Here is a 13,504-nt window from a genome sequence, read left to right on the forward strand (position 1 = left end):
GCCTTCACCCTCTGAATCAACACCCTCCCATACAATTTACCAGGAATACTCAACAAACTTATATCTCTGTAATTTGAGCACTCACTCTTATCCCCTTTGCCTTTGTACAATGGCACTATGCACGCATTCCGCCAATCCTCAGGCACCTCACCATGAGTCATACATACATTAAATAACCTTACCAACCAGTCAACAATACAGTCACCCCCTTTTTTAATAAATTCCACTGCAATACCATCCAAACCTGTTGCCTTGCCGGCTTTCATCTTCCGCAAAGCTTTTACTACCTCTTCTCTGTTTACCAAATCATTTTCCCTAACCCTCTCACTTTGCACACCACCTCGACCAAAACACCCTATATCTGCCACTCTATCATCAAACACATTCAACAAACCTTCAAAATACTCACTCCATCTCCTTCTCACATCACCACTACTTGTTATCACCTCCCCATTTGCGCCCTTCACTGAAGTTCCCATTTGTTCCCTTGTCTTACGCACTTTATTTACCTCCTTCCAGAACATCTTTTTATTCTCCCTAAAATTTAATGATACTCTCTCACCCCAACTCTCATTTGCCTTTTTTTTCACCTCTTGCACCTTTCTCTTTGCCTCCTGTCTCTTTCCTTTATGCGTCTCCCACTCAACTGCATTTTTTCCCTGCAAAAATCGTCCAAATGCCTCTCTCTTCTCTTTCACTAATACTCTTACTTCTTCATCCCACCACTCACTACACTTTCTAATCAACCCACCTCCCACTCTTCTCATGCCACAAGCATCTCTTGCGCAATCCATCACTGATTCCCTAAATACATCCCATTCCTCCCCCACTCCCCTTACTTCCATTGTTCTCACCTTTTTCCATTCTGTACTCAGTCTCTCCTGGTACTTCCTCACACAAGTCTCCTTCACAAGCTCACTTACACTCACCACCCTCTTCACCCCAACATTCACTCTTCTTTTCCGAAAACCCACATAAATCTTCACCTTAGCCTCCACAAGATAATGATCAGATATCCCTCCAGTTGCACCTCTCAGCACATTAACATCCAAAAGTCTCTCTTTCGCTCGCCTGTCAATTAACACGTAATCCAATAACGCTCTCTGGCCATCTCTCCTACTTACATAAGTATACTTATGTATATCTCGCTTTTTAAACCAGGTATTCCCAATCATCAGTCCTTTTTCAGCACATAAATCTACAAGCTCTTCACCATTTCCATTTACAACACTGAACACCCCATGTACACCAATTATTCCCTCAACTGCCACAATACTCACCTTTGCATTCAAATCACCCATCACTATAACCCGGTCTCGTGCATCAAAACCACTAACACACTCATTCAGCTGCTCCCAAAACACTTGCCTCTCATGATCTTTCTTCTCATGCCCAGGTGCATATGCACCAATAATCACCCATCTCTCTCCATCAACTTTCAGTTTTACCCATATTAATCGGAAATTTACTTTCTTACATTCTATCACGTACTCCCACAACTCCTGTTTCAGGAGTACTGCTACTCCTTCCCTTGCTCTTGTCCTCTCACTAACCCCTGACTTTACTCCCAAGACATTCCCAAACCACTCTTCCCCTTCACCCTTGAGCTTCGTTTCACTCAGAGCCAAAACATCCAGGTTCCTTTCCTCAAACATACTACCTATCTCTCCTTTTTTCACATCTTGGTTACATCCACACACATTTAGGCACCCCAATCTGAGCCTTCGAGGAGTATGAGCACTCCCCGCGTGACTCCTTCTTCTGTTTCCCATTTTAGAATGTTAAAAAAAATACAAGGAGGGGAGGATTTCTGGCCCCCTGCTCCCGTCCCCTCTAGTCTCTTTCTACGACACGCGAGGAATGCGTGGGAAGTATTCTTTCACCCCTATCCCCAGGGATAATATACATATATATATATACACATACACACACATACACACACACACGCACATATACACACACACACATACATATATATACATATGAAAAATGTAAGAAACAATTTAGAAAACTGAAACTTCTAGCTTGAAATGAAAAGAAAAAAAAATGAATGTCACATAATGGTTCAACCTCTGGCTATGGAAAAAGGAAATGTTTAATTTATTTACACAAGCGTCAATAGTATTTCTCATCAATTTAACCACTGTATCAATAAGCTTCAATGTCTAAGCTACATTTTTTTTTCCAATCTCACTATTTTCTTGTCAAAGCACCATGTATGAAAACTATCACTCCAGTAACACAACTATAAACATTTACTTCCCCTTTAAAATAGTTCTGGGGAAGTCTGTCTCGATACACTGCGGGACACTCTACCACCTGACGAGGTTTGTGTTGCAATGGTTTTTGATTCACAAACGTAGTAGCATCACTGGTGGCCAAGGTAGTTCCGTTGGCGAAGAGGAGCTCATATATATATATATATATATATATATATATATATATATATATATATATATATATATATATATATATATATATATATATATATATATATATATATATATATATATATATATATATATATATATATATATATATATATATATATATATATATATATATATATATATATATATATATATATATATATATATATATATATATATATATATATATATATATATATATATATATATATATATATATATATATATATATATATATATATATATATATATATATATATATATATATATATATATATATATATATATATATATATATATATATATATATATATATATATATATATATATATATATATATATATATATATATATATATATATATATATATATATATATATATATATATATATATATATATATATATATATATATATATATATATATATATATATATATATATATATATATATATATATATATATATATATATATATATATATATATATATATATATATATATATATATATATATATATATATATATATATATATATATATATATATATATATATATATATATATATATATATATATATATATATATATATATATATATATATATATATATATATATATATATATATATATATATATATATATATATATATATATATATATATATATATATATATATATATATATATACGTGTTGGTTGATAGGCGCGCGAAAGAGAGACTTTTGGATGTTAATGTGCCGAGAGGTGCAACTGGAGGGGGTGTCTGATCATTAGGTTGTGGAGGCGAAAGTGAAGATTTGTAGAGGTTTTCAGAAAAGAAGAGAGAATGTTGGGGTGAAGAGAGTGGTGAGAGTAAGTTAGCTGGGGAAGGAGACTTGTGTGAGGAAGTACCAGGAGACACTGAGTACAGAAGGGAAAAAGCTGAGAACAAAGGACGTAAGGGGAGTGGGGGAGTAATGGAATGTCTTTAGGGAAACAGTGAAGGCTTGCGCAAAAGATGCTTGTGGCATGAGAAGCGTAGGAGGTTGGCCGATTAGAAATGGTGGTAAGTTGTGGGATGAAGTTCTAAGATTATTAGTGAAAGAGAAGAGAGAGGCATTTGGACGATTTCTGTAGCGAAATAATGCAAATGACTGCGAGTTGTATAAAAGAAAGAGGCAGAAGGGGAAGAGAAAGGTGCAGGAGGTGAAAAAGAGAGGAAATGAGATTTGGAGCGAGAGAGTATTTGGGTGTATTGAGGTGTGTTGGGGTGCACTGGGGAGTATTGAGGTGAGACCTGACTTTATTGTTGACTGGTCGGTAGGGTTATTTAATGTATTTATGACTCATGGTGAGGTGCCTGATGATTGGCTGAATGCTTGCATAGTACCATAGTACAAAGGCAAAGGGGATAACAGTCAATGCTCAAATTACAGAGGTATAAGTTTGTGGAGTATTCTTGGGAAATTATGTGGGAGGGTATTGATTGAGAGGGTCAAGGCATGTATAGAACACCATATTGGGGAAGAGCAGTGTGGTTTCAGAAGTGGTAGAGGATGTGTGGATCAGGTGTTTGCTTTGAGGAGTGGATGTGAGAAGTACTTAGAAAAACAAATGGATTTGTGTGTAGGATTTATGGATCTGGAGAAGGCATATGATAGAGTTGATAGAGATGCTCTGTGGAAGGTATTAAGAATATATGGTGTGAGAGGCAAGTTGTTAGGAGCAGTGAAAAGTTTTTATCGAAGATGTAAGGCATGTATACATGTAGGAAGAGAGGAAAGTGAATAGTTCTCAGTGAATATAGGTTTGCGGCAGGGGTGTGTGATGTCTACATAGGTGTTTAATTTGTTTATGGATGGGGTTGTTAGGGAGGTGAATGGAAGAGTTTTGTAAAAAGGGGCTAGTATGCAGTCCGTTGTGGATGAGAGAGCTTGGGAAGTGAGTCATTTGTTGTTCGCTGATGATACAACGCTTGTTGCTGATTCGTGTGAGAAACTGTAGATGCTGGTGACTGAGTTTGGTAAAGTGTGTGAAAGAAGAAAGTTGAGAGTAAATGTGAATAAGAGCAAGGTTATTAGGCACAGTATGATTGAGGGACAAATCAATTGGGAGGTAAATTCAAATGGAGAAAAACTGGAGGAAGTGAAGTGTTTTAGATATCTGTGAGTAGATTTGGCAGCGGATGGAACCATTGAAGCGGAAGTGAATCATAGTGTTGGCGAGGGGGCGAAAGTTCTGGGAGCGTTGAAGAACGTGTGGAAATCGAGAACATTATCTCGGTAAGCAAAAATGAGTATGCTTGAACGAATAGTGGTTGCAACGATGTTATATGGTTGCAAGGCGTGGGCTATAGATAGAGTTGTGCAGAGGAGGGTGGATGTGCTGGAGATGAGATGTTTGAGGACAATATGTGGTGTGCGATGGTTTCATCGAGAAAGTAATAATAGGGTAAGAGAGATGTCTGGTAATAAAAAGAGTGTGGTTGAGAGAGCAGAAGAGTTTGTTTTGAAATGGTGTGGTCACATGGTGAGAATGAGTGAGGAAAGATTGACCAAGAGGATATATGTGTCGGAGGTGGAGGGAACGAGTAGAAATGGGAAACCAAATTGGAGGTAGAAAGATGGAGTGAAAAAGATTTTGAGTTATCGGGGCCTGAACATGCAAGAGGGTGAAAGGCGTGCAAGGAATAGAGTGAATTGGAACGATGTGGTATACCGGGGTTGACGTGCTGTTGGTTGATTGAACCAGGGCATCTGAAGCGTCAGGGGTAAACCCTGGAACGTTCTGTGGGGCCTGGATGTGGAAAGGGAGCTGTGGTTTCCGTGCATTATTACATGACAACGAGTGACTGAGTGTGAACGAATGTGGCCTTTGTTGTATTTTCCTAATGCTACCTAGCGCACATGAGTTGGCAGGGGGTTCTTATTTTATGTGTGGCGGTGTGGCGATGAGAATGAATAAAGGCAGACAGTATGAATTCTGTCCATGTGTATATATGTATATGTCTGTGTGTGTATATATATGTATACGTTGAGATGTATAGGTATATATATTTGCGTGTGTGGACGTGTACATATACATGTGTGTATGGGTGTGTTGGGCCATTCTTTCGTCTGTTTCCTTGCGCTTCCTCCCTAACGCGGGAGACGGCGACGAAGTATAATAATGGTAATAATATATATATATATATATATATATATATATATATATATATATATATATATATATATATATATATTCTTTGTTTCTTTTCTTTCAAACTATTCGCCATTTCCCGCGTTAGCGAGGTAGCGTTAAGAACAGAGGACTGGACCTTTAAGGAAATATCCTCACCTGGCCCCCTTCTCTGTTACTTCTTTTGGAAATTAAAAAAAAAAATGAGAGGGGAGGATTTCCAGCCACCCGCTCCCTCCCCTTTTAGTCGCCTTCTACGACATGCAAGGAATACATGGGAAGTATTCTTTCTCCCCTATCCCCAGGGATAAATCCCTAATAATTCTTTACAATATAATGTTATTAAATTTGGTTAAAAGAAATCTGCTGCCTTCCCACAAAAGCCAAAAGGTTATGTGTAAAACCAATAAGGATTCAGTCAATACTTGTTTGTGAACACAAGGAAAAATACAAAACAATTATTCATTCACATGTTCTTGATACTTTGAAATGCAAATGCATCATATTCTTCTGACTTAAAGTTTGGAGCGTGTCAGCCTGTCAAAGTCTTGAACTTTGCGTTGAGCTCCAGGGTTGATCATCACATTAATAAGTGAAGGCTTGTTTTCTTCTTCAAGAGCCTGACTAACTGCCTCTTGCAGTTCAGGGACAGACTTACAAAAGAAACCAGTTTCACTGAACATTGAAGCCATGCATTCATAGTGTACAGTTGGCAGAAGTGATGTTGGTGGAGTTGCAATAGCAGCATCCAGTCGATCTCTTATTTAATTGAACAATTCCTTGTACAAGCCACAGTAGATGCCATTATTGTTTACAATGATGACTATGATGGGTAGTTTGTAGCGGTAAATTGTTTCCATTTCCATACCACTAAAACCAAAAGCAGAATCTCCTTCAACACATATGATTCGCTTACCTGGAGCATTGTCTTGTGCCCATAAGGCTGCTGCAATGGCATAACCAAGACCAACACCCATTGTACCAAAAGTACCTGAATCCAGTCTATGGTGTGGAAATTTGTTGAGCAAAATAATCAGTCCAATGTCCATGATATTGGCTCCTTCACTGACAATAATACAATCATGTGGTAACAGCTGGTGAAGGTGATGAAGTACTGCGTAGTAGTTCAAAGGTTCTGAAATATCCTGGGCCATTTTCTGTCCAAATTAAGTGTTAAACAATAGAGTGGTTTAGTTGTAGAATGCAGTTTTATATTAAGTAAGTGAAACTGACATACTGACTGCTTCTGTTGCAATACTCATGATATATTATTCCATGTCACCAGTACATGACCATAGTGGTATAGTTTTCCCTGTTATATATATATATATATATATATATATATATATATATATATATATATATATATATAGGGGAGAAAGAATACTTCCCACGTATTCCCTGCGTGTCGTAGAACGCGACTAAAAGGGGAGAGAGCGGAGGGCTGGGAAACCTTCCCTCTTTTTTTTTCTTTTTTTTTTTTTCTTTTTTTTTTTTAGCTTTCCAAGAGAAGGAACAGAGAAGGGGGCCAGGTGAGAATATTCTCTCAGAGGCCCAGTCCTCTGTTCTTAACGCTACCTTGCTAATGCGGGAAATGGCGAATAGTTTGAAAGAAAGAAAATATATATATATATATATATATATATATATATATATATATATATATATATATATATATATATATATATATATATATATATATATTTCTTTTTTCATACTATTCGCCATTTCCCGCATTAGCGAGGTAGCGTTAAGAACAGAGGACTGAGCCTTTGAGGGAATATCCTCATATGGCCCCCTTCTCTGTTCCTTCTTTTGGAAAATTAGAAAAAAAAAAAAAAAATATATATATATATATATATATATATATATATATATATATATATTATATATATATATATATATATATATATATATATATATATATATATATATATATATATATATATATATATATATATATATATTCCTATGAGTCCACGGGGAAAATCAAACACGAAAGGTTCCCAGGAGCACTTTCGTGTAATATTCACGAAAGCAGTTAATTCTCATTTCAGTAAAGAAATGAAGTTGTTGAAAGGTAATAGTTCTCTTATCAAAAGTTTGTCATCTTTGTCCCCTTCATTGCCATATATGTATGGACTTATCAAAACACATAAACAAAATTTTTGTAGCAAGACCTATAGTGAGTTCAGTGGGTTCATCACATATATATTGTCAAAATGGTTAGTTTCTTTATTAAGCCCTTTAGTTGGTAAGGTATCAAATTCTAATATCATGAAAAAGTAGATTTGGTCAAAAAGCTAAACAATATCTATGTTAATTTTGATTTCAAACTAGTTAGCTTTGATGTTTCCTCACTTTCCACTAAAGTTCCAGTTGATGATCTTTTAGAATATTCATTTGATGTCTTGGATGATATTCATTTACCTGTTTCAAAGTCCAATTTTAGTGAACTGATAGAATTGTGTATAAAAGACTGTGCATTTCAATTTAATGGAGATTATTATGCTCAAAAATTTGGTATGGCGATGAGTAACCCTCTTTCACCAGTACTAAGTAATCTTTATATGGAATTTTTTGAAACAAAATCACTAAAGGATATCTTACCTTCTAATGCAATTTGGTTTAGGTATGTAGATGATGTTCTTTGTGTTTGGCCAAAAATAAAAATTTACAAATATTTCTCCCCTTACTTAACAATTTAGTACTTTCCATCAAATTTGCTGTAGAAAATGAAAATAACGGTATGTTACCATTTTTAGATTGCATGATCCATAGACAAGGAAACAAGTTTAAGTTTAGCGTATACAGAAAACCCACCAATGTATGCTCATATATCCATTATTACCCATTTCAACATGACAGTTAAATTATCATCATTTCAATCTATGTTCCTTAAGGCATTACGTATTTGCAGTCCAGAGTTTATTGATGATGAGTTTGAGAAGATATATTCTATTGGATCTAAGTTAAAGTACACTAGATCTTCAATTGATAAGTCCCTTAAGTTAGCAAAGAAATTATTTTATAGAGTTGAACCCATTGACACCAAGAATCTTTTAGTTCTCCCTTTTAATAATAATTTCAATTTGCTTTCCATGTTACTTAAATCCTTTGATGAAGATGTTGACTTTAGCAACAATAACACTATAGAGAAAATCTTAATCAAGAATTCACCCGAAAATTCCCTTGGATGCATCTATAAAGTGCCTTCTGGAAACAGTGATAAATTTCATGTTGGTCAGACTGGTAAGGATCTTTCTCTTAGACTTAAGCAACATAAATATAGTATAAGAACGGGACAAGAATCAAATGCCTTGTTTAATCATGTTTAAATCTATGATCATTGTACTGACTGGAGTAACGCCATCTCAGTTATTAACTATAACTTTATTACCAAGGGAAATATCATTGAATCTTCTATCATTTAATACACAAAGAACTATAATCTTAATATCAGTGATGGTCTATACAAATTAGACAACTTTATTGTTGATAAAATTTGTAAAATGATAAGTGTATCAACGCTTGTTGTCTGTTTTGGAATATCACATGTTTACCAAATGGCGTCCTAGGTTCGTCTCTTCGATGTATATCAACTTGCTGTTATATTTCTCTCTTGTGTCTCCCCTGATGATGTGATTATTACACGAAAGTGCTCTTGGGAACTTTTCGTGTTTCGTTTTCCCTGGGGGCTCATTGGAATATCTTGATCACATGCAAAATTGTGATCCTTTCCAATATATACATATATATACATATATATATATATATATATACATATATATATATATATACATATATATATATATATATATATATATATATATATATATATATATATATATATATATATATATATATATATATATATATATATATATATATATATATATATATATATATATATATATAGGTACAGTAGGGTTGAGGGTCAAGTCAATTGGAAGTTAAGTTTGAATGGAGAAAAACTGGAGAAAGTAAAGTGTTTTAGATATCTGGGAGTGGATCTGGCAGCGGATGGAACCATGGAAGCGGAAGTGGATCATAGGGTGGGAGAGGTAACGAGAATCCTGGGAGCCTTGAAGAATGTGTGGAAGTCGAGAACATTATCTCGGAAAGCAAAAATGGGTATGTTTGAAGGAATAGTGGTTCCAACAATGTTGTATGGTTGCGAGGCGTGGGCTGTGGATAGAGTTGTGCGCAGGAGGATGGATGTGCTGGAAATGAGATGTTTGAGGACAACGTGTGGTGTGAGGTGGTTTGATCGAGTAAGTAACGTAAGGGTAAGAGAGATGTGTGGAAATAAAAAGAGAATGGTTGAGAGAGCAGAAGAGGTTGTTTTGAAATGGTTTGGGCACATAGAGAAAATGAGTGAGGAAAGATTGACCAAGAGGATATATGCGTCGGAGGTGGAGGAAACGAGGAGAAATGGGAGACCATATTGGAGGTGGAAAGATGTAGTGAAAAAGATTTTGTGTATTCGGGGACTGAACATGCAGGAGGGTGAAGGAGGGCAAGAAATAGACTGAATTGGATCGATGTGATATACCGGGGTTGACGTGCTGTCAGTGGATTGAATCAAGGCATGTGAAGCGTATGGGATAAACCATGGAAAGCTGTGTAGGTATGTACATTTTCGTGTGTGGACGTATGTATATACATGTGTATGGGGGTGGGTTGGGCCATTTCTTTCGTCTGTTTCCTTGCGCTACATCGCAAACGCGGGACACAGCGACAAAGCCCCCCCCCAAAAAAAGAAAAAAAAAAAAAATATATATATATATATATATATATATATATATATATATATATATATATATATATATATATATTTTTTTTTTTTTTTTGCTTTGTCGCTGTCTCCCGCGTTTGCGAGGTAGCGCAAGGAAACAGACGAAAGAAATGGCCCAACCCACCCCCATACACATGTATATACATACGTCCACACACGCAAATGTTCATACCTACACAGCTTTCCATGGTTTACCCCAGACGCTTCACATGCCCTGATTCAATCCACTGACAGCACGTCAACCCCAGTATATCACATCGATCCAATTCACTCTATTCCTTGCCCTCCTTCACCCTCCTGCATGTTCAGTCCCCGATCACACAAAATCTTTTCCACTACATCTTTCCACCTCCAATATGGTCTCCCTCTTCTCCTCGTTCCCTCCATCTCCGACACATTTATCCTCTTGGTCAATCTTTCCTCACTCATTCTCTCCATGTGCCAAAACCATTTCAAAACACCCTCTTCTGCTCTATCAACCACGCTCTTTTTATTTCCACACATCTCTCTTACCCTTACGTTACTTACTCGATCAAACCACCTCACACCACATATTGTCCTCAAACATCTCATTTCCAGCACATCCATCCTCCTGCGCACAACTCTATCCATAGCCCACGCCTCGCAACCATACAACATTGTTGGAACCACTGTTCCTTCAAACATACCCATTTTTGCTTTCCGAGATAATGTTCTCGACTTCCACAAATTCTTCAAGGCTCCCAGGATTCTCGCCCCCTCCCCCACCGTATGATCCACTTCCGCTTCCATGGTTCCATCCGCTGCCAGATCCACTCCCAGATATCTAAAACACTTTACTTCCTCCAGTTTTTCTCCATTCAAACTTACCTCCCAATTGACTTGACCCTCAACCCTACTGTACATAATAACCTTGCTCCTATTCACATTTACTCTCAACTTTCTTCTTTCACACACTTTACCAAACTCAGTCACCAGCTTCTGCAGTTTCTCACATGAATCAGCCACCAGCGCTGTATCATCAGCGAACAACAACTGACTCACTTCCCAAGCTCTCTCATCCCCAACAGACTTCATACTTGCCCCTCTTTCCAAAATTCTTGCATTCACCTCCCTAACAACTACATCCATAAACAAATTAAAGAACCATGGAGACATCACACACCCCTGCCGCAAACCTACATTCACTGAGAACCAATCACTTTTCTCTCTTCCTACACGTACACAAGCCTTAAATCCTCGATAAAAACTTTTCACTGCTTCTAACAACTTGCCTCCAACACCATATGTTCTTAATACCTTCCAGAGAGCATCTCTATCAACTCTATCATATGCCTTCTTCAGGTCCATAAATGCTATATACAAATCCATTTGCTTTTCTAAGTATTTCTCACATACATTCTTCAAAGCAAATACCTGATCCACACATCCTCTACCACTTCTTAAACCACACTGCTCTTCCCCAATCTGATGCTCTGTACATGCCTTCAAACTTACATGCATTCAAACTTATACCTCTAATCTGAGCACTCACTCTTATCCCCTTTGCCTTTCTACAATGGCACTAGGCACGCATTCCGCCAATCCTCAGGCACCTCACCATGAGTCATACATACATTAAATAACCTTACCAACCAGTCAACAATACAGTCACCCCCTTTTTTAATAAATTCCACTGCAATACCATCCAAACCTGCTGCCTTGCCGGCTTTCATCTTCCGCAAAGATTTTACCACCTCTTCTCTGTTTACCAAATCATTTTTGCTAACCGTCTCACTTTGCACACCACCTCGACCAAAACAGAACTACTATTGACGTTTGTGTAAATAAATTGTACATTTCCCTTTTCCATAGCCAGAGGTTGAACCATTATGTGATATTCATTTTTTCATTTCATTTCAAGCTAGAAGTTTCAGTTTTCTAAATTATTTCTTACATTTTTCATATGTATTTAATTGTATTTGTGTGTGTGTGTGTGTATGTGTGCGTATGTATGTGTATGTATATATATATATATATATATATATATATATATATATATATATATATATATATATATATGTATATATATATATATATATATATATATATATATATATATATATATATATATATATATATATATATATATATATATATATATATATATATATATATATATATATATATAGGGGGATAGGGGAGAAAGAATACTTCCCACGTATTCCCTGCGTGTCGTAGAAGGCGACTAAAAGGGAAGGGAGCGGGGGGCTGGAAATCCTCCCCTCTCGTTTTTTTTTTTTCCAAAAGAAGGAACAGAGGAGAGGTCCAGGTGAGGATATTCCCTCAAAGGCCCAGTCCTCTGTTCCTAACGCTACCTCGCTATTGCGGGAAATAGCGAATAGTATGAAAAAAAAAAAAAAAAAAATATATATATGTATATATATATATATATATATATATATATATATATATATATATATATATATATATATATATATATATATATATATATATATATATATATGTATATATAAATATAAAAACTGGAGGGATGTCTGATCATTATCTTGTGGAGGCTAAGGTGAAGATTAGTATGGGTTTTCAGAAAAGAGGAGTGAATGTTGGGGTGAAGAAGGTGGTGAGAGTAAGTGAGCTTGGGAAGGAGACCTGTGTGGGGAAGTACCAGGAGAGACTGTGTACAGAATGGAAAAAGGTGAGAACAATGGAAGTAAGGGGAGTGGGGGAGGAATGGGATGTATTTAGGGAATCAGTGATGGATTGCGCAAAAGATGCTTGTGGCATGAGAAGAGTGGGAGGTGGGCTGTTTAGAAAGGGTAGTGAGTGGTGGGATGAAGAAGTAAGAGTATTAGTGAAAGAGAAGAGAGAGGCATTTGGACGATTTTTGCAGGGAAAAAATGCAATTGAGTGGGAGAAGTATAAAAGAAAGAGACAGGAGGTCAAGAGAAAGGTGCAAGAGGTGAAAAAAAGGGCAAATGAGAGTTGGGGTGAGAGACTATCAGTAAATTTTAGGGAAAATAAAAAGATGTTCTGGAAGGAGGTAAATAGGGTGCGTAAGACAAGGGAGCAAATGGGAACTTCAGTGAAGGGCGTAAATGGGGAGGTGATAACAAGTAGCGGTGATGTGAGAAGGAGATGGAATG

At 36.4% G+C, this 13,504-nt stretch overlaps 1 pseudogene; it reads right to left on the bottom strand.

Moving 5' to 3' along the window:
* Positions 1-6,348: 6,348 nt before the first annotated feature.
* LOC139752141 (2-hydroxyacyl-CoA lyase 1 pseudogene) lies at positions 6,349-6,738 on the bottom strand (annotated as a pseudogene).
* Between the last annotated feature and the right edge of the window lie 6,766 nt (positions 6,739-13,504).

The sequence above is a fragment of the Panulirus ornatus genome, chromosome 2 (genome assembly GCF_036320965.1).
Source record: "Panulirus ornatus isolate Po-2019 chromosome 2, ASM3632096v1, whole genome shotgun sequence".
Taxonomy (NCBI): domain Eukaryota; kingdom Metazoa; phylum Arthropoda; class Malacostraca; order Decapoda; family Palinuridae; genus Panulirus; species Panulirus ornatus.